The 23,688-nt window shown below is 40.9% G+C and overlaps 1 non-coding gene across 1 annotated transcript; it reads right to left on the bottom strand.

Moving 5' to 3' along the window:
- Positions 1–323: 323 nt before the first annotated feature.
- LOC143432092 (5.8S ribosomal RNA) lies at positions 324–478 on the bottom strand. Its single transcript, XR_013102896.1, has one exon. It is a non-coding gene; the product is annotated as a 5.8S ribosomal RNA (ribosomal RNA).
- Positions 479–23,688: the final 23,210 nt, after the last annotated feature.

The raw sequence follows: 23,688 nt of genomic DNA on the forward strand, positions 1-23,688 counted from the left end.
TCCGTTTAACGGACGACTCACGACGCCACGAAGAACTCACGCGAGTTCGTGATCGACACACCGTCGAGTTCCGTGAACACGTATACGCACGCCGCACGCGCACACACGTTGCTAATCGCGGATTGCCTCGGCACGGCCACAAAAGACTCGGATAAACGTCCAACGATCGCTCGTACGTCGCGTATCGCTCCTCTTCCTCCCTTTCTCGGTGCCGCCCGAACTCAGAAACGTTCGTTCGAATGAACGACGGCGGGCAGATTCGAGCACCGTAGGGAAAAAAGATTCGATGAAACGCAACGCAAGCAGTATTCTGGTTACGTGAACGACCCTCAGCTAGGCGTGGTCCAGGAATTGTATCCGTGGACCGCAATGTGCGTTCGAAATGTCGATGTTCATGTGTCCTGCAGTTCACACGTTGACGCGCAATTAGCTGCGTTCTTCATCGACCCACGAGCCAAGTGATCCACCGTTCAGGGTAATCGTATATATATATATATTTTATTGATCTTTAAGTCTCTTGGTACTAAAGTTCGAACAAGTCGATACCGGTCGTTCACCGGTAAGTCTCCGGTGAAAGAGACGCGGGCGTCGCCGAACCGTGGCGGCTTTCACCGCTCGACGGAGTTCGAGGTGACACGATATATCGGTCCTATGGATGAAACGCATACGCCGATGGTTGGCGCGTAAGGTCTCCCTCAAAGTTACGAAAAATGCACACGCGCGTCCAGGTGTGAAGAGAAAAAAAAATCCCTTCAAAAATTCCTTACGACTCCTCCGCGTACCAGCAGCCTCGAGGCGGTCTTTTTTCCTCCCGGCAACGCGAAGCGAGCATAAACTGTTCGATCTCGCAACGGCGGGATTACAGACTCTCGACAACGAGGACAACGGGCAACGGCGGAATCGTCCTCTCTGGAACGAACGCGCGCGTCGAACTGAGAAGAAAAAAAACCAAACATCCAGCGGCGTATTGCTTTCGAGATCGACAAGACGCTCTCGTTCGGGTGAACATAACAATGTTATCATCGATGGGACAGACTCGTCATCTTCGCGCACACTCTCGAGGCGGTCTATAAGTGTTTTCCCCGGCAACACGAAGCGAGTATAAAATTATTCGATCTCGCAACGGCGGGTTTTTCTCAGACTCTCGACAACGAGGCTTGGGCCCGAGCGACGAATCGTCCCCTCCGAACGAACGAACGACGACGACGACGGTCTCTTCAAAATTCCAATACCACCCAGTCGTGTCGATTCCAACAAGGCTCAGGTAAACGAAAAAAAATTCGTACATTCATTAGGACGCTCCACCGTTCGCCCAACCACACAGCCTCGAGCGGTCTATATCTTTCCCGACAACGCGAAGCGAGCAAGTAAAATTCGATCTCGCAACGGCGGGTTTCAAGACTCTCGACAACGAGGTTATGGGTGTGGACGGCACGGAACGGGACGGGTCCCCTCTGAGCTGAACGGCACAATTCTGGGAGTGGGAAAACCGCAAAGTGCCAGCGGCGTATTGCTTTCTGAAAAATGGCAAGTAAAAAAGCGGACCCGACGAGTTCTCGATTACGAGAACTCGAGGGGTCCGCTAATGTACCGTAAACACCGATCGGGTAAATGGAAAAAAAAATTGGTTAGAACGTTCGCCGGTTGTACAAGCCTCGAGTAGCGGTCTATATGTTTCACCCGACGACACGAAGTGAGCATAAAATGATTCGAAAGCTCGCAACGGCCGCTGGGCGTCTTAGACTCTCGACAACCGAGGCTATTACCGACGAATCGTCCCCTCCGAAAGGAACGGTACGATCGACCATCTTTAACAGGTTACGCGCGACGACACCACGCACGCTCCTTGCACGAATTCCAAGTCGACGACACGCGCGCGTTCAGGTAAAGATTCGTTGGGACTAGCCGTTGCAGGCCTCGAGAAGCGGTCTATACTTACCCGGACGACACGAAGCGAGCATAAATGATTCGTAAGAGTTCGCAACGGACGCTGGGTGTTTCAGACTCTTCGACAACGAGGCTGCAGCGACGAATCGGTACGCCGATACGGTACCGATACGGAACGGTACGATCGACTGATATGAGAGCGGTGACGACGACACGAATCCTGCGAGAATTCGAGGTCGACGACTGTACGTACGTACTCTCTCTCTCTCTCGTTCGGGTAAAAATTCATTGGGACACGCCGTACAGGCCTCGAGCGGTCTATGTTTCAGACTCTCGACAACGAGGCTGTTGCGACCGAATCGTCCCCTCCGAACGGAGCGGTACGGTACGGTACGGTACGATCGACTGATATAAAAGAGCGGTGGCGGCGGCACGAATCCTTAGAGAATTCGAGGTCGACGACTGTACGTTTTCCCGTTCGGGTAAAAATTCGTTGGGACTCGCCGTACAGCCTCGAGCGGTCTATGTTTTAACCCCGACGACGCAAAGCGAGCATAAATGATTCGTAAGAGCTCGGCAACGGACGCCTGGGTGTTTCAGACTCTCGACAACGAGGCTTGCGCGACGTATCGTCCCCTCCGAACGGAACGGTACAAATACGATCGACAGATAGGAGAGAGCGGGCGACACGCGATTCTGCGAAAAATTCGAGGGTCGTGTCGACGGTACGTTCTCTTCATTCGGGTAAAAATTCGTTGGGACTCGTCGTATCGGGGCCTCGAGCGGTCTATACTTGGTTCCCGGCAACGCGAAGCGAGCACTTAAAATTCGATCTCGCAACGACGGGTTTCAGACTCTCGACAACGAGGCTGCTGCGACGAATGTTATTCCTCTCTGAACATGACGGATCTCGACCGAAGGAAGGTTATTCTTTGCTGCATACGCTTTGCGTTCGTTTCATCCATATATCTGGACTCTTATCATTTTTATTTCGGAACGAATATAATTCCGGTTTACGTACAATATCCAAAGGATCGGACGCCTTGATCTCTCCGACACGAGGCGGAGTTGCATATTACGGGCCGTGGATGTAATGTTTCTGTTCTTGTGGCAGTGCAGTGGATGCGGCTCGTTCGAGCACATGATTTTTTTTTTCATTTTTCCGTGCCGCGGGTCACGAAGACCACACGCGAGAGCACGTTATTGTTTGTTATTTTTTGCCGTGCCGCGGGTCACGAGGACCACACGCTAGAGCACGTTATTGTTTGTTATTTTTTGCCGTGCCGCGGGTCACGAAGACCACACGCGAGAGCACTTTATTTTTGTACGTAAGTATGCAACTCCTCGTCCCGAAATCGAGAGAGAATTGGACGACTCGTCCAATGGCTCGAGCTCCCGCAAGAGCTCGGCTTCCTCGCTCCGATCGACTGCCATGCCAACACGGAGAGACGCGCAAAACGGGAGGCTTGAGACGCCTCAGCACGTAATGCAACGTTCTCCGAGCATTGTGCGAACGAAGCGAGGGTTCTTTAAGTATTTGCTACAATTTGTGGTCGATAAACGACTTTTTCATTTCATAATGATTTTTCCTCCACATTAGTATATATATTATATATCGTATTATGTATATCACGCATTCTTTCATTTTTAACGTATTTTCGTTAATGATCCTTCCGCAGGTTCACCTACGGAAACCTTGTTACGACTTTTACTTCCTCTAAATAATCAAGTTTGGTCATCTTCCCGATAACATCGGCAATGCCGAGGCATTGGCCGCGCACCAGTCCGAAGACCTCACTAAATAATTCAATCGGTAGTAGCGACGGGCGGTGTGTACAAAGGGCAGGGACGTAATCAACGCGAGCTTATGACTCGCGCTTACTGGGAATTCCTCGTTCATGGGGAATAATTGCAAGCCCCAATCACGCTGATTCCTTCAGTGTAGCGCGCGTGCGGCACAGAACATCTAAGGGCATCACAGACCTGCTATTGCTCAATCTCGTGCGGCTAAAAGCCGCCTGTCCTTCTAAGAAGATTTGTTTGTACGTTGGTAGTAAAAACCCACCGGCCGAAGCCGAGGGTCTTCGAGATACCATAAGTTACGTCTATTTAACAGGCTAGAGTCCCGTTCGTTATCGGAATTAACCAGACAAATCGCTCCACCAACTAAGAACGGCCATGCACCACCACCTACCGAATCAAGAAAGAGCTCTCAATCTGTCAATCCTTCAGGTGTCTGGGCCTGGTGAGGTTTCCCGTGTTGAGTCAAATTAAGCCGCAGGCTCCACTCCTGGTGGTGCCCTTCCGTCAATTCCTTTAAGTTTCAGCTTTGCAACCATACTTCCCCCCGAACCCAAAAACTTTGGTTTCCCGGAAGCTGCCCGCCGAGTCATCGGAGGAACATCGGCGGATCGCTGGTTGGCATCGTTTATGGTTAGAACTAGGGCGATATTTGATCGCCTTCGAACCTCTAACTTTCGTTCTTGATTAATGAAAACATTCTTGGCAAATGCTTTCGCTTTAGTCCGTCTTGCGACGATCCAAGAATTTCACCTCTAACGTCGCAATACGAATGCCTCCATCTGTCCCTATTAACCATTACCTCGGGGTTCCGGAAGCCAACAAAATAGAACCGAGGTCCTATTCCATTATTCCATGCACATAGTATCCAGGCATAGATGTTATGTTATGTTATGTATGATACGTTTAGAAATATACGAGTCATGGGGCTGTTTGATGCCATATCATCTATTCCGTGTACGGTGTGTATGTCTCCTCTGCTGAATGACCTTTTTTTTTGTTGGGGGCGGAGAAAATTTTTAGTTTAGGGGTTATTTTTATAGGTTGGGGTGGTTTTTGGGGGTTGGGGGGTCTTTTGTAGGGGTTGCTTGGGTTTAGGGGTGAGTTGGTGGGGGTGGTTAGGTAGAGGAGGGTGGTTTGGCGGAGAAGGGGGTTAGGTTAGGTTAGGATCTGGAAAGGTTCAAAAATATAACCTAACCTAAACTGACAGTGTCTGTGTGGCATTGGGTTTGTGTTAGGTTGCTGTATTTGAGCGGGGTGGTTTATATTATTGCGGGGGGTGGGGTTGCTATTTTGTTTATATATTTTTTTGGTTGGGGGGGGTGGTTGTTTAAATTTTTGCGGGTGTGGGAGGGGGGGGGGGTTAAATTTTAGGGGTAGTTTTTTATTTTTGCGGGGGGGGGTTGTTTTATTTTTGCGGGGGAGGGGTGGTGGTGTTTTATTTTTTTGCGGGGAGGGGGGGTAGGTTAGGTTAGGTTAGGTTAGATTAGGTTAAGGGCCTTCTGAGTCCCCGCCTCGAGTGTAAGAGTCTGTCTGACAAACCGATATGACCCATACTCGGGTAGCCTGGAACCGACCGCTTCGGTACCCTGCCAGGGTAGTGATGGTTGGGCATGGGGGGGTCGGAGCCCCGTGTCGAGCTGACGAGCGAGCGCCCTTCGTCCGAGAGTCCCGGAAGGGTAAAGAGTAGCCAGGGACCCCCGGAGTACCGGGGGACTTGCGTTGAACCGCAAACCGGGTGTGCCCGCCCTGGCCGCTGCCCGCTCCCTCCATCACGATGCGTCGGTTAAAACAAAATCATGGCACATTATAACCCAGGGGATAACAACAAAATCAATAATAAAAATAAAAACCAAGATAAGATAGAGAGTCTTATACATACTTCAAACACCTTGCAAAACGAAATAGAGATCGAGGATATATCTAGCGAAATAGAGGAAGAAATGCAAAGATCTTACCTTGAAAGAAGTAACAGAGTTAAAGAAGAGGAAGAATTAAACACTATAGAAATAGCGGAGAGAAGAATAATGAGATAAAGAAATAAAGAAATAATGGAGATTGAAAGAAAGAACATTGAAACGAGAAATTATGTTAAAGATTTGATGGCTAACATCCGACATATTAAAAAAGTGGATATAATCCATCTGTTACAACTAATAAATAGTGTCTCGAAAGAAGAAAAAATATTAAAAGAGTGTATTATGTACCAAGAAAGTAACACCCGAGATAAAACAAGCAAAGAGCCAATCAGGAAAGAAAGAAGAGAAGTCAAAGATGCGCAAACGTCGCCTATGACTAGAGGTCCCCAAATAGTACAAGAAATAGGACGGTTGAAAAGGAAAGAAACCTCACCACAAATAAACCAAACTCCCATGAAAAAACCTAAAGGGAATGAAGCCGGAACTAGAACTGTAGCCCGAAGGGAGCAAATAGGGGAAATAAATGACCCGACTAGCGAAGATACAGATAGCGAAGAATGGACTATCGCACAACGCAGAAAGAAGACACCAAACGAAGAGGAGACAATGAAAAAAGGGAAAAGCTATGCTGAAATAGCGAGAAGTACTAAGAAGAGATATAACATACCTAACAAAACTCGCAGGAATGAAGCCCTAATCATCAAAGTAGACGAGAAAAAGACCTACGAGGGAACCTATCGGGAAATAATAGATAAAGTAAAGAAGAACCTCACTGATGTGGAAAAAGTGAGGAAATCCAGAAATGGAGATATCATAATAGAATTCACAAGGAAAGAGGGCATTACCGATACGATCGGGAAAATAAAAGGGCAACTCAATGATCACTTCGAGACCAGACACCTACAAAACAAGGTCTCCTTAGAAATCATAGATATAGATCCAATATTAACCAAGGAAGAATTGGTGCAAGACTTTAGAGAAATGGTGAAACAAGCTAAAGTCGAAGATATAAAAGTCAAAATGTTAAAACTAACGAGAAATGGGACGCAAGTGGCTATTATAGAAGTAGCACAATACATAGTGCCGGAATTAAATAAAATACCCAAGCTAAAACTTGGCTTAACTAGGTGTAGCTTTAAATACCTACCTAAAGTTACTAGATGCTTTAGGTGCCACCAATTAGGGCATTTAAGCAACAATTGCAAAATTTTAATACCGGGTAACGAACTATGTAGGAGATGCGGCATGACGGGACACAATATCGCGACATGCAATGCAAATGAGCCCAAGTGCATAATATGCACCAATGAGGGAGTAGCACGAAATAAAGCAAAACATGTTACGGGAGCTTATAATTGCCCCACATATAAAAAACACCTGATAGAGCTAAGAACCAGAAACGTTTGAACATAAACACAGAGTAGCTCAGGATATTCTACAACAAACCGCTATAATATTAAAAACGGATGTAGTACTAATCTCCGAACCATATAGGATAGAACCGCACTGGATTGCAGACAAATCGGGCGACGCGGCAATATGGATTACAGGTCTTAACGGCAAATGTTATACATATGGAACGGAATTCGAAGCCCCAGGGATCTCGGGCGCTAAAGTAGAGGACGGATTATATTAGCACGTATATCTCCCCTAATATAGATAACTCCAGCTATAAAAAGAGACTGGAATGTATATCCGAGGCACTGGAAAAAGCCAAACAGCTACAAGCCAGCCAGATTTTTCTAGCTGGCGACTTTAATGCCAGAGCAAAAGAATGGGGAGATAAATTCTAAGCGAATTTGCAATAGACAACAATCTCACAATGGTGGATACAGTAGGAGAATTCACCTTTCAACGAAATAACAACCATTCGAAGATAGATATAGCACTGATAAATGCCTCTCTTAGGAATAAGCTAAAAGAAGCCGCTATATTGGATTGGTACACAGGATCTGACCATCTATATGTACAATACAAATTCCGAACGACTCTGTGCAAATCTAACTCCACATTCACAATATACGACAATAAAAATATTAACTGGGATCTATTCGATAAAACTTATGAAGAACTCATTAGGGCAAACGATATAAGGAGCGCAGAAAAAAATATTTTATGGATTAAGAAATACAATAAAATAATTAACCGCGCGACCAAACTAACCATTCCGATCAAAAAAAGATATACTGGTAAAAACAAACCAAAATATTGGTGGAACGATAAAATCAAACTATTAATCCAAAAAGCAAACTCATATAGACGTAAACTAGAGCTAGAAAACTTAAAGCAAACAATGCAACAGAATATATTAATTTAGTAAATCAATACAAAAGCAGTAAAAAGGAAGTAAAAAACGAAATCCTAAAAAATAAAAAAACCAAACTAAACGAGCTATTACGTACAATAGATTCCGACCCTTGGGGGAAACCGTATAAGTCCGTTATAAGTAAACTAAAAGGAATCCACGAGGGAGGCACTATCGAACCGGACAAAATTAAATCAATAATTAACGACTTATTTATCGACGACAAAACTAAAGAAATAATATGGGAATCACAAGAACCAAGTGAAGAAGAAAACGAAGAAGACACAATAGAACCTGTTTCGAATATTGAATTAGACCAGTTGAGTAAAGAGATTACGTTTAATAAAGCAGCCGGCCCTGACGGATTCCCTCTTGCAATTCATAAGTGGCTATTACAAAATAAACAAGAAGATATGATGAATCTGTATAACACGACGCTAAAAATAGGATACATACCCCCGGAATGGAAAGAAGCAAGGCTAGTCTTAATCAAAAAGCCCGGAAAAAAGGGGATAAAAGTAATGACTATCGACCGCTATGTATTATGGGAGGCCCCTCGAAAATTTGGGAAAGCATTGTTAGGATCAGACTTGAAAAAGTCAACCAGGTTAACAACCTCTACCCTAAACAATTTGGATTTAGGAAATTCAGAAGCACTCTAGACGCCCTATATTATTTAAAAGAAAAAACCAGAGAAACCAGAATAAAGAAAAAGCTGAGTGCGTTCATGACGCTCGATGTCAGGAACGCATTCAACTCCATCGAATGGAAACATATAATAGACGCAATAAAGCAATGCAACGTCCCAAAATATCTGATAAAAGCTTTAAAAAACTACTTACACAATAGAAAGATCGTGTCACATACTCAAGCAGGAATAATTAAAACCAGTGTCTACGGGGGTATCCCACAGGGCTCTATATTGGGCCCACTTTTATGGAACCTCACCTATGACAAGGTATTAAGATCCATAGAAAATCCATACACATACGTCATAGGATACGCCGATGATACTGGCATAATCACTCATGCAAAAAACTTACAAATCTTAAAAGCTGAAGTAAGGAAAGCTTGGACAGCGGCCCAGACGGCTCTCACAAACATAGGTCTCTGCATGGCCCCAGAAAAAACTGAAATAATTGTACTAAGCAGGAAAAGAGGCTTTAAGGAACTTCAATTCGATTTAAACAGCCAAAATAAAATATCTAACACGGTAACATTAAAATATCTGGGACTAACAATAGATGGAACGTTCAGATTTACAAAGCATAGAGAAGAGAAAATCTCAAAAGCATCAAGAGTCGCCTTAGCGTTAAACTGGCTTCTCCCTAATGTGAAAGGGCCAGGACAACTAACTAAAAAATTATATTACTCCATATGGGAATCCACAATATTATATGGAGCACCCATATGGAGTACTGCAATAAAATACCAATATATAAAAAACAGGGTTAATGGAGCGCAAAGAGCAATGGCCAATAAAGTCATAGCAGCATATAGAACGGTGTCTAGGGAAGCGGCATGTACATTAGCGATGATCCCCCCGTTAGACCTAAAAATTAAAGAAAGAATGAGGATTTAGGAGCAAAAAAACAAGATACTATACGATCAACTTATCCCTGGGAAGATAACCGTCGCAGATTACAAGAAACAAATAGAAAATATCAAAAAGAATGAAGCGAACCGCACCATAATGGAATGGCAACAGCGATGGGAAGATACACCCCACGCAAGATGGACCAAAAGATTAATACCGGAATTGGAATATTGGTTGAACCAAAAAAGCACAGTGAAATTGGATTTCTATACTACGCAATTTCTAACAGGACACGGCAGTTTTGCAAGTTTCCTAAAGAAAATAGGCAAGTCGATAACAGCCAGATGTAGTTTCTGCCAAGGACTTGAAGACGATGCACTACATACCTTAATTATATGCCCTGCGTGGCAGCAATACCACTCAGATCTCAATAGACAACTAGGAGTAAATATAGAGGTACACAATATAATAAAAGAGACCACTAAAAATCCAAATAATTGGGAAGCGTTTAAGCGCTTTGCATATAACATAATAAGCACAAAAATACTAGAAGAAAAGAGAAAAGAAGAGATAAGTGGGGACACGAACAGGAGAGAAGAAACTCCCACGACCGAACATCGTCATCACCTCTCACCACAGACAGCCCTAGAAATACCAGTTGTCAGGTTGACGAGGATGGAACAAATGAGTACCTTGACAATCAAGAGAAATCTGGACTTGCAGTAACACCTACGGTCGCGGGAACAAGCACATACCTGCAAAAAGGACAGAAGATTAGCAAAACAGTCTAAAACCTTTTGGAGTTATATAGAATAAAATAAGTGCTATAGTTAAACCAAAGAAGTGCGAAGAATAGAAAAAACCAGAATACCAACACATACAACAGCAGAGACTACACGACTCCACTCGACAATCCCATAACTCTATGGATGACGGACTATACCCTTAGAGGCGGGCAAGAAAGTCTCCGCATTCTGCTAATCCGCTGCAAACGCCTACTACAAATGAGAGAAACAGATGCTAGAAGACATCGATAATAACTGTAAGTGAGCAGTTTTTTCTTTTTTTTTTTTTTTCTAACAAAACTTACCAATTGCTATATTGAAGTATTCAAGGATTCTATTGCTATAAAACAGTAAATCATCATGAAGTACACTCAACTGGACCAGTAAATAAAATAAAAGATAAACATTATCAGACCTACCATAAGCCGGAAAAATATTAGATTAAAATTAGTAGATTAAATATAGAATTAAAACAACACTCCTAGAAAACGTCAATACGTATCACATGTCCCAGACAGATGCGGACCAATCATGTAATAACAAAGAGTCAAAGCATAAAATACCTAAAATAATTAAAATAATATCAAAAAGGAGATAAATAATACCATATACTACCAGTTCTTTATTAAAACAATAAACGACTAAATAATAACTTAATAGTTTGATAAATTTAGGTAACCAGTAATAGCAATAAATAAAAACTCAATGAAATAGGATAACAAAGCAATAGTGTAAAAATTACATAATAAAATAAACTAACCTACAAGTAATCAGACAGATTAGACATAACCACTCTTAAATAGCCATCCTAAAAATCTGAAAATAAAAGAATGTTAGCGGAAACATAATGAATAAATATCCAGCCTAACGACTTAGAATTTAAAATTAGAAACAAACTAGTAGGAAAACTAAATAGAGATCTTATATAATAGAAATTACTTAACCTTCACTGGAACAATATAAGACAATAAGCAGAATGACGAATTTAGTAACACTAACTGATAAACTGCCATCCCCTGAAAACAACAAAATTTGAAAAATTAAAAGGAAAATACGGACAGACATCCAAACCAATATAACAATAATACACGTTTGACATCAACTGGCAGGACTAACCTTCAGTACAAAGCGTTCGAAATAACGGAAGTAATTCGAAAACACATACAATTACAATGAACTAGGGCGACCCGAGTAAATAAGATAACACAACAAAACCGGTAATATCACAAATTTAATAAAGAGTACAAAATACTTTACAAGCAGATATCGGAGCATACTTGCCCCCTAATGAAACAATAGATGATAACAGGAATTATACATATTGTTCAGAGCGAAGTTAGCTATCCTCAGTACCGAGTATTGTAACCTTTACTATCTATTACCCGCTGCAACCGGCGCAGCATACTTGTAATAAGCCCCTGGAGGAGAGATCGCGGGATAGACACCCACGCATCGATTAATTCTTTAATTAAAGCAGCTCGAGATATATAACGATCGCGGAATACTTTACGTTTCAAAGCGCTCCATAAGTGCTCAATAGGGTTTAAATCAGGACTCTGGGGAGGCCAATCTAAGAGAATAATATCTTTTTCAACAAAAAACTCTCGAATTATCCGGGCCTTATGAAAAGGGGCATTGTCCTGCTGAAAAATCAAAGATTTCTCAGAAGAACAAGCAATATAGGACAACAGGTGCTCTTCCAGCACCTGAAGATATTTTTCACCTGTCATGGCCCCCTTAATTACGGTTAATTCGCCCAGGTCATCATATCGAAAAAACCCCCACACGGTAACAGAAGCTCTATACCCGGGGAAAGTAGGCATTACAAATGTTGATTCATAGGATTGAGTGTTACGAACCCAGACGTTATGCTTATAGGGATTAGCCCCATACTGAAAAATAGACTCATCAGAAAAGATCACTGAACGCCAAAAAGTCTTCCCAGCATTTATATATTTTGGTGCAAATGCTAAACGCTTTTGAGCATTTACCGCATTAATAAACGGACGACGTCGCATACCCCGCAAATTAAATCCAGCAACACGCAACCGTTCACACACTTGTGTTTCCCGAATACTCAAACTAAGATCTTGTATTATAGCTGAAGGAGAGACCCGCGGGTTCTCAAGCACGAAGGAAATAACGCGATGATCCTCCTCTGCGGTAGTCTTCCGAGGACGACCCGTCTTCGGAAAATTAGTAATGGTTTTTCGAGGTGCATAGCGCGCACAAATTTGACGCACACCCTCAGGGCTGATGCGGAAATCACGGGCAATTGAACGTAACGACTCCCCGCGTCCCCTACGTAATAACACTTGAGTCTTTTCCTCAGTCGAAAGTATACACCGTCTCTGACGCGTGAATCCTCGTGAACCTCCATCGCCTTAGAAGAAGATTAGTAGGGAAAAAAAGAAAAAAAAAGGGGGGGAGGAAACCAAATCTCCCCCTCGAAAATAGTTAAACTCACCCATTGTAAGTAATAAATACATGGAAACAGTAGCTATAGAATAAGATCAGGACTCCTTGTAAGGAATTAAACGAAGAAATATAGAATTGTACATAATATAGGGTTCCCCCCACTAATATAAACGTAAAAGAAATCATAACTATGCCGTTAACCCAGAACAAAATAAGTAGTTGTAAGGTGATTAGAAGATAAACAGAAAATAACCGCCCTATGGACGGAAATGGAGTGCGAGAAGACTTTTCCTCGCACCCCAATCCATGGGGCGGAAAAGCAGCCGTTCCCTCCACCCTGCCCGATGTACAACGCCCCATTCGTAATGGATGGCGGGACACCCGGGTATGGGGTGGAGGAAACGGCAGCATGCAACTAAAAAGGGGTATTACAACGCCCATTAAATAACAATAAACGTGTAGAAACATACTAGGAATAGTTGAAAAGAAAAAGGAGATATTAAATATATTAAACCACATAATGCTATTATCTAAATACTAAATAAAAACATAAAAAAGAAATTTAATTAGAATAAAATCTATAAAGTTATTCCCTTCATTTAAAAGCAAATATAGAAAGATCAAATCATACATGACCTTCCCTCTATCGGAAAGAATAGGTAACAGAATGAACAGATTAAATGTACCGATCACTTCCAAATCACACACTCAGCCCGGAAAATTAGTTGACATATAATTTTTATGATAAAATTTCAGGATAAACCATCAGTAGCAACTATAACATAAGACAGAATTGACCACAATAACTATAATCATAAATAATCACTAATATAATCAGTAAATAGAAATAAGAAATATAGGAATCTTACCGTCATTACCAATAAATAATTACATAATTACCAATAGCTTACCAATATATATAAGAATAATCTGACAATGCATAATAATTAATATAATAGCGAAAAGCAATATATAGAAGCATAATAGTATATAACCGCAACCAATAAGGAAAATAAGCAAGATAAACACCGTCCCAGAGTAAAATAGGGAAAATTATGAAATCCAGCAAACAAATACTTAGTAAGGCATATATAGTTAATTGAATTTTAAATAAAATAAATAAAAGTAACAGAAAATAAATGAATTCCGGCCATATAATAGGAAAAGAAATAATAATGCAATATAACAATAATAGAAATAGTCTAAACTACCAATAAACAAATATAAAGTAGAGATACCGACACGCTAAATAGAGAAATATTGGAAATAACTGACTCCAAATAGATATTAACACCACACGATAATAACACTAAATTAAAGTGATAAAAGCGGACATAAAATAAGCAAAGTATTGTAATAAATAAGGAAATAGTAGGCGTAATTCAGATACACAGTAAATAAATAACTTAGAATCGACAATTCAAATCAATAGACAAAATTAAAAAAACTGAATAAACAACAATACATAAAATACTAATTAAAATCACTTTAAATCTGAGTCCAGGGACCGCCAAGGTACAACACTCCGAGAGCACACGACCTAAAATAGATTACACACCCAGTAATAATATTATATTAGCACAAATAATAGATATAAAGTAAATAGGCTCAGTCTTACCCCAAATAAAACACTACACATCAGATATAATTTAAAAGACGTATGATTACCAAACCGCAGGACAATAGCGCAAACTCCCAGCACGCATCCTGACAGAAAATAATATAGAGATTAGTTATAATTATCTTCATGAAAACAACATGTTAATAGGCATGTAAATAAACATCAGATAGAGTAGTATAATCTAAATAACGAATGCAATCCAGAAATAAGTAATAAAAGAAATACTAACCTTGAAGCAAAACTAACCTTGATATTATAAAGTCAAGCAATAATTAACATAGGAGCGAAAATACTATATATGACCTTAAAGAATATAGCTACAATTAATAAGTAAAGAAGTTAGTAAATAAATAACTAATAACACATAAAAAAGCACTAATTAGAATCACGTCGAATAAGTGTTCAGCATCTGTCAATCTGTAACACTCCGAGAATTTACACAGGTTATACACCTAGAAAGAAAGACATATTAATATAAACAATAGGAAATAAAAGATAAACAGAATAAGCCTTACCTTAAGCAGCAAATAACCCACCTCATAATAGATACAATTAAATAAACGTATAAGTAATAAACTGTAGAACAATAATACAAATTCTCAACGCACATTATGAAAGGAGATAATAGTATTCGAATTAATTATAACTATTCTTATATTATCCACACGTAATTAGAAATCAGACAGCACTAGAATTTAAAGCAATGACATCAGCCACAAAATAAACAATATAAGTCAAAACTAACCTAAAACAATAATACCAGCCAATAATTAATATAACAAGCGGAAATATTATATAGACTTATAAAAGAATATAACTATAATTAACAGGAAAAAATAAATAGCATATACAAACAACGATATAGAACAAAATAGGAAAACGATCAAAGTTTTAGCTAAATAGAATCACTTCAAATATGCGTGCAACACTTGTCAATCTACAACACTTTGAGAAGGTATATAGGATACACACCCAGAAAGAAAGGCATTTCAACATAAACAATAAAAAAAAATTAAAAATAAACAGGGTAAGCCCTACATTAAACAGCAAATAACCCGCCTCATAATAAATACGTAATACCAATCTTTAACACACACTATGAAAGGAAATAATAATATTGGAATTAATTATAGCTATTTTTATATTATTTACACATAATTAGAAATCAGACAACACTAGAACCTAAAACAATGATTCCAGCTTCAAAACAAACAATATAAGTTAAAACCAACCTAAAACAATGATACTAACCAATAACCAACACAACAGCGCAGATACTATATAGATTTATAAATGAATATAACTGTAATTAAAATAAATAGCAGGTATAAACATAGATATAGAATAAAATAAGGAAATTACCGAAATTTAGTTTGTAAATATATAATAACAATAATAATAGTAATACACATATAATCTAATGAAACATAATTAAATAATTAATAATAACATAAAATTAAAATTCTGGTTATGCAATATGGAAAAAAAAAGGGAAATATATAACGGTACAAATAACTATAATAGAGGCAGGCTATCGGCCAATAAATAACTATAAAAAGGGATATAGACACTCCGAATAGTGAAGTATATGAAACAAATGACGCAAACTAGTTAATAACACGCACGGTAATAATATCACATTAGCGCAATAAAATAGATATAAAAAAGGAACTTAGTAACTAGTAATACATAAAAATATTAATCAAAATTGCTTCAAATATGAGTCCAACGAGCGTAAGTTGCAGCACACTGAGAACTTTTGACCCAAAAGGCAGGGTGTGCAGGGTAATAGCGTGAATTTTCAGTGTACACTCTGAAAAAAGTTAGTAATAAACAGGAGTTAGTTATAAATACTTTCATAGAAAACACAGGTAATCAGACACCAGACATTATCATGATATAAGACAATGAAATAATTAACTGAGCGCTCGCGTTAACTCCCTGGGGTTGAGAGACCAGGGCGGGGGTGCTGAAGATATGGCAGCCGCTGGTTCCAGTTCCCCGTTGCGAGGATGGTGGTGGGCTAAAAAAAAAAAAAAAAGTTCTGGTCGTGGTAGGGGGGGTTGCGTCCCCGGGATCCCACAGCTCGGCAGGGGTGGTGTTGCCCCTGTCGTAATACCGTAAAACCGGTGGTCATGTCTCACCGGAGTGGGGGGCTTGCCTTCATTGGCCGGCCCGCGAGGGGATAAACCTCTATAAAAAGTCCCTAGCCTCAAGCTGCGGTACGCGGCGATGGGGCACACTCAGTCCTCGCGGCTGGGTGTGGCCGGTGGGTGCATCGGTCTCTAGCGACCAACCCCGGGGATACTGGCGCCCCCCCCGGGTGTATCAGCCTTCCCCTGGCATGGCGGCTTTGCCAGGGGTGACCTCCTTTCCGACCACACTCGTGGGAACAGTATGGAGTCTTTTTCTAATTTCAAAAAACCGGGGAATGGGGGGGGATTACGACGAGGGGTCGGAGACCAGTCGGGTCCGGATGGTCGCTGGCTCGTTACCAGTATCTGGGTCGAGCAGGGTGCAGACTGCATCGAAGAGGAGCGCCGTAGCGGAGTCGGGAGACGCTTCCTACGACTCCGACACCTCGATTGGGTCGGTGCGGTCAATCTTTGACTTGGAGAGGCCATGCCCCAAGTCAAAGAAGAGAGGAAGGCCCCCGACTACTGGGGATTATGTGGGCCTCGCAGAGGCCAAAAGGGCCTATGCACAGGCACAGCGCGAGGCAGAGATGGTCGACCTGGAGCTAGAGATCTAGGCTGGCACAAGCGCTCCACCACCTCCAGGCAAGTCTGTAAAGCCTGTGCCAGAAATGCAGGAGTTTCTCCAGGAGGCAAAGAATAAGCCCCTGGCAGATTTAGGAGCTTGGACGTTGGAGGAGGCGGACCGAATTGAACTGGCGGCCGGCAAATCACGGAACTTTAAGGGTACGATACAGCGCGATATACGTATGGGCGCTAGGACCCTCAGAGCGGCCACCATAGAGTTGGCGCAAAGGGTGGAGTGTCCTGTAACAACACCCCAGAACTGTGACGTTTGTGTGTTAAAAGCGCAACTGGAAGAACTGCAGGCTGAGAATAAACGCATGCTACACAAGTTAAGTGCGCTGGAGAGACGATCTCCAAGCGCCGTCAGTGGGAATGGTGGCGGACTTGGAGATTGCGAGCCGCGCGGGAACAACACCGGCCCCGACAGTGAAACAAGCGAGGAATTTATCCTCAGACAATGGTGTTCCAACACCTAAGGAGGCGACAGTGCCCGTCACTTTGCAACAGGTGGCGAACCTGATATTAAAAATGATGGGAGATTTCCGAAAGGAACATCTTCAAGCAAAGAAGATCGATGCCTTGCCCTCGCATGGTGGTACAACAACGGCCACCGGGGTAAGACCTCAAGCAAGAAGAATGAGAAGAATGCACGCAGCGTGGTGTCGTCAATCGCCTCAAAAACTAAGGTATCTTCAATGGCCAAACAAGCCCCATTTGGGGTTGCAAGAAGGCTGGAGATGGCCCGCCAGGCTGTGAAGAGCCAGGTAACAGCGGCACCAGCACCAACTACATCGGTATCTGGCGCTGCCAAGGAAGGAACCTGGGCCCAGGTGGTGGGCAGGAAAGCGGCTAGGGCAGCCAAAAAGTCCGAACCCGCCCCTGTCTCGCCACCTAAGGCCAAGGCGGCTAAGAAGGGGGAAAAGACGAAGTTGGGGAAAAGACGTAGACATCTGGAAATGCATTTCCTAGCAAGGATGTGTGGCATTTACATTATTTTGAAGTGTAGACGAGGTATACGTAACACTTCGCAGTGAATATTATATCTTATCATGAAACATAGAACTGAAATGTGATATCGCGTTTTAAGAAGCATTAAAACTCTATTGCTTCGATACGTAGACATCTGTAAACTCATTTCCTAGCAAGGATGTGTGGCATTTACAATCTTTTGAAGTGTAAGCGAGGTATACATAACACATCGCAATGAATATTATATCCTATCATCATACATAGAACTGAAATGCGATATCGCGTTTTAAGAAGCATTAGAACTCTATTGCTTGGATACGTAGACATCTGCAAACGCATTTCCTAGCAAGGATGTGCGGCATTTGCATTCTTTTGAAGTGTAGACGAGGTATACATAACACTTCGCAATGAATATTATATCTTATCATGAAACATAGGAATGAGATGCGATATCGCGTTATAAGAAGCATTACAACTCTATTGCTTCGACACGTCGACATCTTGAAACGCTGTTTTCTACCAAGGAAGTGTGGTATTTACATTATTTTGACGTGTAGGCGAGGTATACATAACACTTCGCAATGAAAATTATATCTTAACATGAAACAGAGAAATGAGATGCGATACCGCGTTTCAGAAGCACAGGAACTCTACTTCTTCGATACGTAGACATCTGGAAATGCATTTCCTAGCAAGGATGTGTGGTATTTACATTATTTTGACGTGTAGACGAGGTGTACATAACACTTCGCAATGAAAATTATATCTTAACATGAAACAGAGAAATGAGATGCAATATCGCGTTGTAAGAGGAACTGGAACTCAATTACTTCGATACGTAGACATCTGCAAACGCTATGTACTAGCAAGGCAGTGTTGCATTTACATTCTTCTGAAGACGAGGTATACATAACACTTCGCAATGAATATTATTTCTTATCATGGAACATAGAAATGGAATGCGATGTCGCGTTTTAAGAAGCATTACAGTTCTATTGCTTCGATACGTAGGCATATGGAAACGCATTTCATAGAAACGATGTGTGGCATTTACATTTTTTTGAAGTGTAGACGAGGTATACATAATACTTCGCAATGAATATTATATCTTCTCATGATACATAGAAATGAGATGCGATATCGCATTTTCAGAAGCATTAGAACTCTATTGCTTCGATACGTAGACATCTGCAAACGGTATTTCCTAGCAAGGAAGTCTGGCTTTTACATTCTTTTGGAGCGTAGACGAGGTATACGTAACATTTCGCAATGAATATTATATCTTCTGATGATACATAGAAATGAGATGCGATATCGCGTTTTAAGAACCATTAGAATTCTATTGCTTCCATATGTAGACATCTGGAAACGCTATTTCCTAGCTAGGAATTGTGGTATTTACATTGTTTTGAAGTGTAGACGAGGTATACATAACACTTCGCAATGAATATTATATCTTATCATGAAACATAGGAATGAGATACGATATCGCGTTATAAGAAGCATTACAACTTTATTGCTTCGACACGTCGACATCTTGAAACGCTGTTTTCTACCAAGGAAGTGTGGTATTTACATTATTTTGACGTGTAGGCGAGGTATACATAACACTTCGCAATGAAAATTATATCTTAACATGAAACAGAGAAATGAGATGCGATACCGCGTTTCAGAAGCACAGGACCTCTACTTCTTCGATACGTAGACATCTGGAAATGCATTCCCTAGCAAGGATGTGTGGTATTTACATTATTTTGACGTGTAGACGAGGTGTACATAACACTTCGCAATGAATATTATATCTTATCATGAAACATAGGAATGAGATGCGATATCGCGTTATAAGAAGCATTACAACTCTATTGCTTCGACACGTCGACATCTTGAAACGCTGTTTTCTACCAAGGAAGTGTGGTATTTACATTATTTTGACGTGTAGGCGAGGTATACAGAACACTTCGCAATGAAAATTATATCTTAACATGAAACAGAGAAATGAGATGCGATACCGCGTTTCAGAAGCACAGGAACTCTACTTCTTCGATACATAGACATCTGGAAATGCATTTCCTAGCAAGGATGTGTGGTATTTACATTATTTTGACGTGTAGACGAGGTGTACATAACACTTCGCAATGAAAATTATATCTTAACATGAAACAGAGAAATGAGATGCAATATCGCGTTGTAAGAAGAATTGGAACTCAATTACTTCGATACGTAGACATCTGTAAACGCTATGTACTAGCAAGGCAGTGTTGCATTTACATTCTTCTGAAGACGAGGTATACATAACACTGCGCAATGAATATTATTTCTTATCATGGAACATAGAAATGGAATGCGATGTCGCGTTTTAAGAAGCAGTACAGTTCTATTGCTTCGATACGTAGGCATATGGAAACGCATTTCATAGAAACGATGTGTGGCATTTACATTTTTTTGAAGTGTAGACGAGGTATACATAATACTTCGCAATGAATATTATATCTTCTCATGATACATAGAAATGAGATGCGATATCGCATTTTCAGAAGCATTAGAACTCTATTGCTTCGATACGTAGACATCTGCAAACGGTATTTCCTAGCAAGGAAGTCTGGCTTTTACATTCTTTTGGAGCGTAGACGAGGTATACGTAACATTTCGCAATGAATATTATATCTTCTGATGATACATAGAAATGAGATGCGATATCGCGTTTTAAGAACCATTAGAATTCTATTGCTTCCATATGTAGACATCTGGAAACGCTATTTCCTAGCTAGGAATTGTGGTATTTACATTGTTTTGAAGTGTAGACGAGGTATACATAACACTTCGCAATGAATATTGTATCTTATCATGAAACATAGGAATGAGATACGATATCGCGTTATAAGAAGCATTACAACTCTATTGCTTCGACACGTCGACATCTTGAAACGCTGTTTTCTACCAAGGAAGTGTGGTATTTACATTATTTTGACGTTTAGGCGAGGTATACATAACACTTCGCAATGAAAATTATATCTTAACATGAAACAGAGAAATGAGATGTATATCGCGTTTTAAGAAGCCTTAGAGCTCCAATGCTTCGATACGGAGACAGTTGGAAACGCTATTTCCTAACAAGGAAGTGCGGCATTTACATTCTTTTGAAGTGTAGACGAGGTATATATAACACTTCGCAATGAATATTATATGTTATCATGAAACAGAAATGAACTGCGATATCGCGTTCTGAGAAGCTTTAGAACTCTATTGCTTCGATACGTAGACATCTGGAAACGCATTTCATAGCAAGGAAGTGTAGCATTTATATTCTTTTGAAGTGTAGACGAGGTATGTATAACACTTCGCAATGAATATTATATCTTATCATGAAACATGGAAATGAGATGCGATATCGCGTTTTAAGAAGCATTAGAACTCTATTGCTTCGATACGTAAGCATTTGGAATCGGATTTCCTAGTAAGGATGTTTGACTTTTACATTCTTTTGAAGTGTATACGAGGTACACATTTCACTTCGCAATTAATATTATATGTTATCATAAAACATAGAAATGAGATGCGATATCGCGTTTTAAGAACGGTTACAGCTATATTGCTTCGATACGTAGACGTCTGGAAGCGCAGTTGCTAGCAAGGAAGTGTGGCATTTACATTGTTTTGAAGTATAGACGAGGTATACATAACACTTCGCCATGAATATTATATCTTATCATGAAACTAAAAAGTGAGATGCGATATCGCGTTTTATGAAACATTAGACCTCCATTGCTTCGATACGTAGACATTTGGAAGCGCATTTCCTAGCAAGGATGTGTGGCATTTACATTCTTTTGAAGTGTAGACGAGGTATACGTAACACTTCGCAATGAATATTTTATCTAATCATGAAACATAGAAATGAGATGCGATATCGCGTTTATCATATCAGTTCTATATCTCATGATGAAATGTAATGTTCAATGCAAATCGTTATTTATATCTCGTCTACACTTCGAAAGAATGTAAACGCCACACTTCCTTCCAACGATATAGCGTTTCTAGATGTCTAACGCATCGATGCAATACAGTTCTACTGCTTCATAAAATGCGATATGATTCATCATAAAATGTAATAATCAATGCAACGCATTATGTTTATCTCGTTAACACATCAAAAGAATGTAAATCTCACATTTTCCTGCGACGGTATAGCGTTTCTAGGTGTCTATGTACAGATGCAACAGGGTTCTAATGCTTCATATAAGGCGACATCGCATCTCATTTGTATGTATCATGATAAGATGTAATATTCAATGCAATGCGTCATGTATATCAACACCTCAGAAGAACGTAAATCCCTCAGTTCCTTCCTACGGAATAGCGTTCTGGTTGTCTACCTTTAGAAGAAATAGGGTTCCAATGCTTCATATATCGCAATAACGCACATCATTTCTGTGTTTCATGATAAGACGTAATATACAATGCATTGCGATTTGTATATCTCGTCAACACTTCGAGAGTGTAAATGCCACACTTCCTTGCAACGGAATTGCGTTTCTAGATGTCAACGCATCGAAGCAATGGAGATCTAATTCTTCATAAAACGCAATATTGCATCTCATTTCTATGCTTCATGAGAAGAAGTAATATCAATGCAACGCATTATGTATATCGCGTCTGCATTTCAAAGGAATTTAAGGCCCGCACTTCCTTGTTACGCAATAGCGCTCCTAGATATTTAGATATCGGAGGATTATAGTTCTATTGCTTCATAAAACGCGCTATCGCAACACATTTCTGTGTCTCATGTTAACATGTAGTATTCAATGCAACGCGTTATCAGTGTCTCGTCAACACTTCAAAAGAATGTAAATTCCAGACCTCCTTGCTTCGGAATAGCGTTTCTAGATGTCGACGTACCGAAGCAACAGAGATCCAATTTTTCATCTAGCGCTATATCGCATCTCATTTCTATGTCTCATGATAAAATGTAATTCAATGCAATGCGTTCTGTATATCTGGCCAATACTTCAAGAGAGTGTAAATTCCACGCTTCCTTGCGATGGAATAGCGTTTCTAGATATCTACGCAACGAAGCAATATATTTCTAATGCATCATATAACGCGACATCGCATCTCACTTCTATGTTACATGATACGATATAATTCAATGCCACGCGTCATCTATATCTCGTCAACTATACAAAAGAACGTAAATTTCATCCTTCCTTGCTTCGGGATAGCATTTCTAGATGTCTACATATCAAGGCAATAGAGTTCTAATGCTTCATAAAACGCTATTTCGCATCTCATTTTTATGTCTCATGATAAGATGTAATGTCACTTCTCGGGACGCGGATAACTAACCGTTGGTCGAGAGACACGCAGCCACAAGCGGTTCGGCTCGCACAATTGCGTCGTAGTCCGGGTTCTTTTTGCTCGCGAAACACGGATCGTAAAGGCACGGACGTGGATAAGAACACGTTGACTTACCTTTGGTGTCTTGATAGCTGCTGATATTAATTATCGTTGTTGCAGGTATCGTCGCTGGTCCGGATCGTCCTCGGGTATGGTCCCTTCGTACGGGCCGTGAGGCGGAATCGTCAACGTGACGAGTACCCATGTAGGCTGCTCTCCAGTGCGTATCGGTGACGGATGCGGCGGTGCGGGATAGCTGTCCGGCCGGTGTGCAGCGATAGAAGAGACGGT

The sequence above is a fragment of the Xylocopa sonorina genome, unplaced genomic scaffold, assembly GCF_050948175.1.
Source record: "Xylocopa sonorina isolate GNS202 unplaced genomic scaffold, iyXylSono1_principal scaffold0024, whole genome shotgun sequence".
Lineage (NCBI taxonomy): Eukaryota > Metazoa > Arthropoda > Insecta > Hymenoptera > Apidae > Xylocopa > Xylocopa sonorina.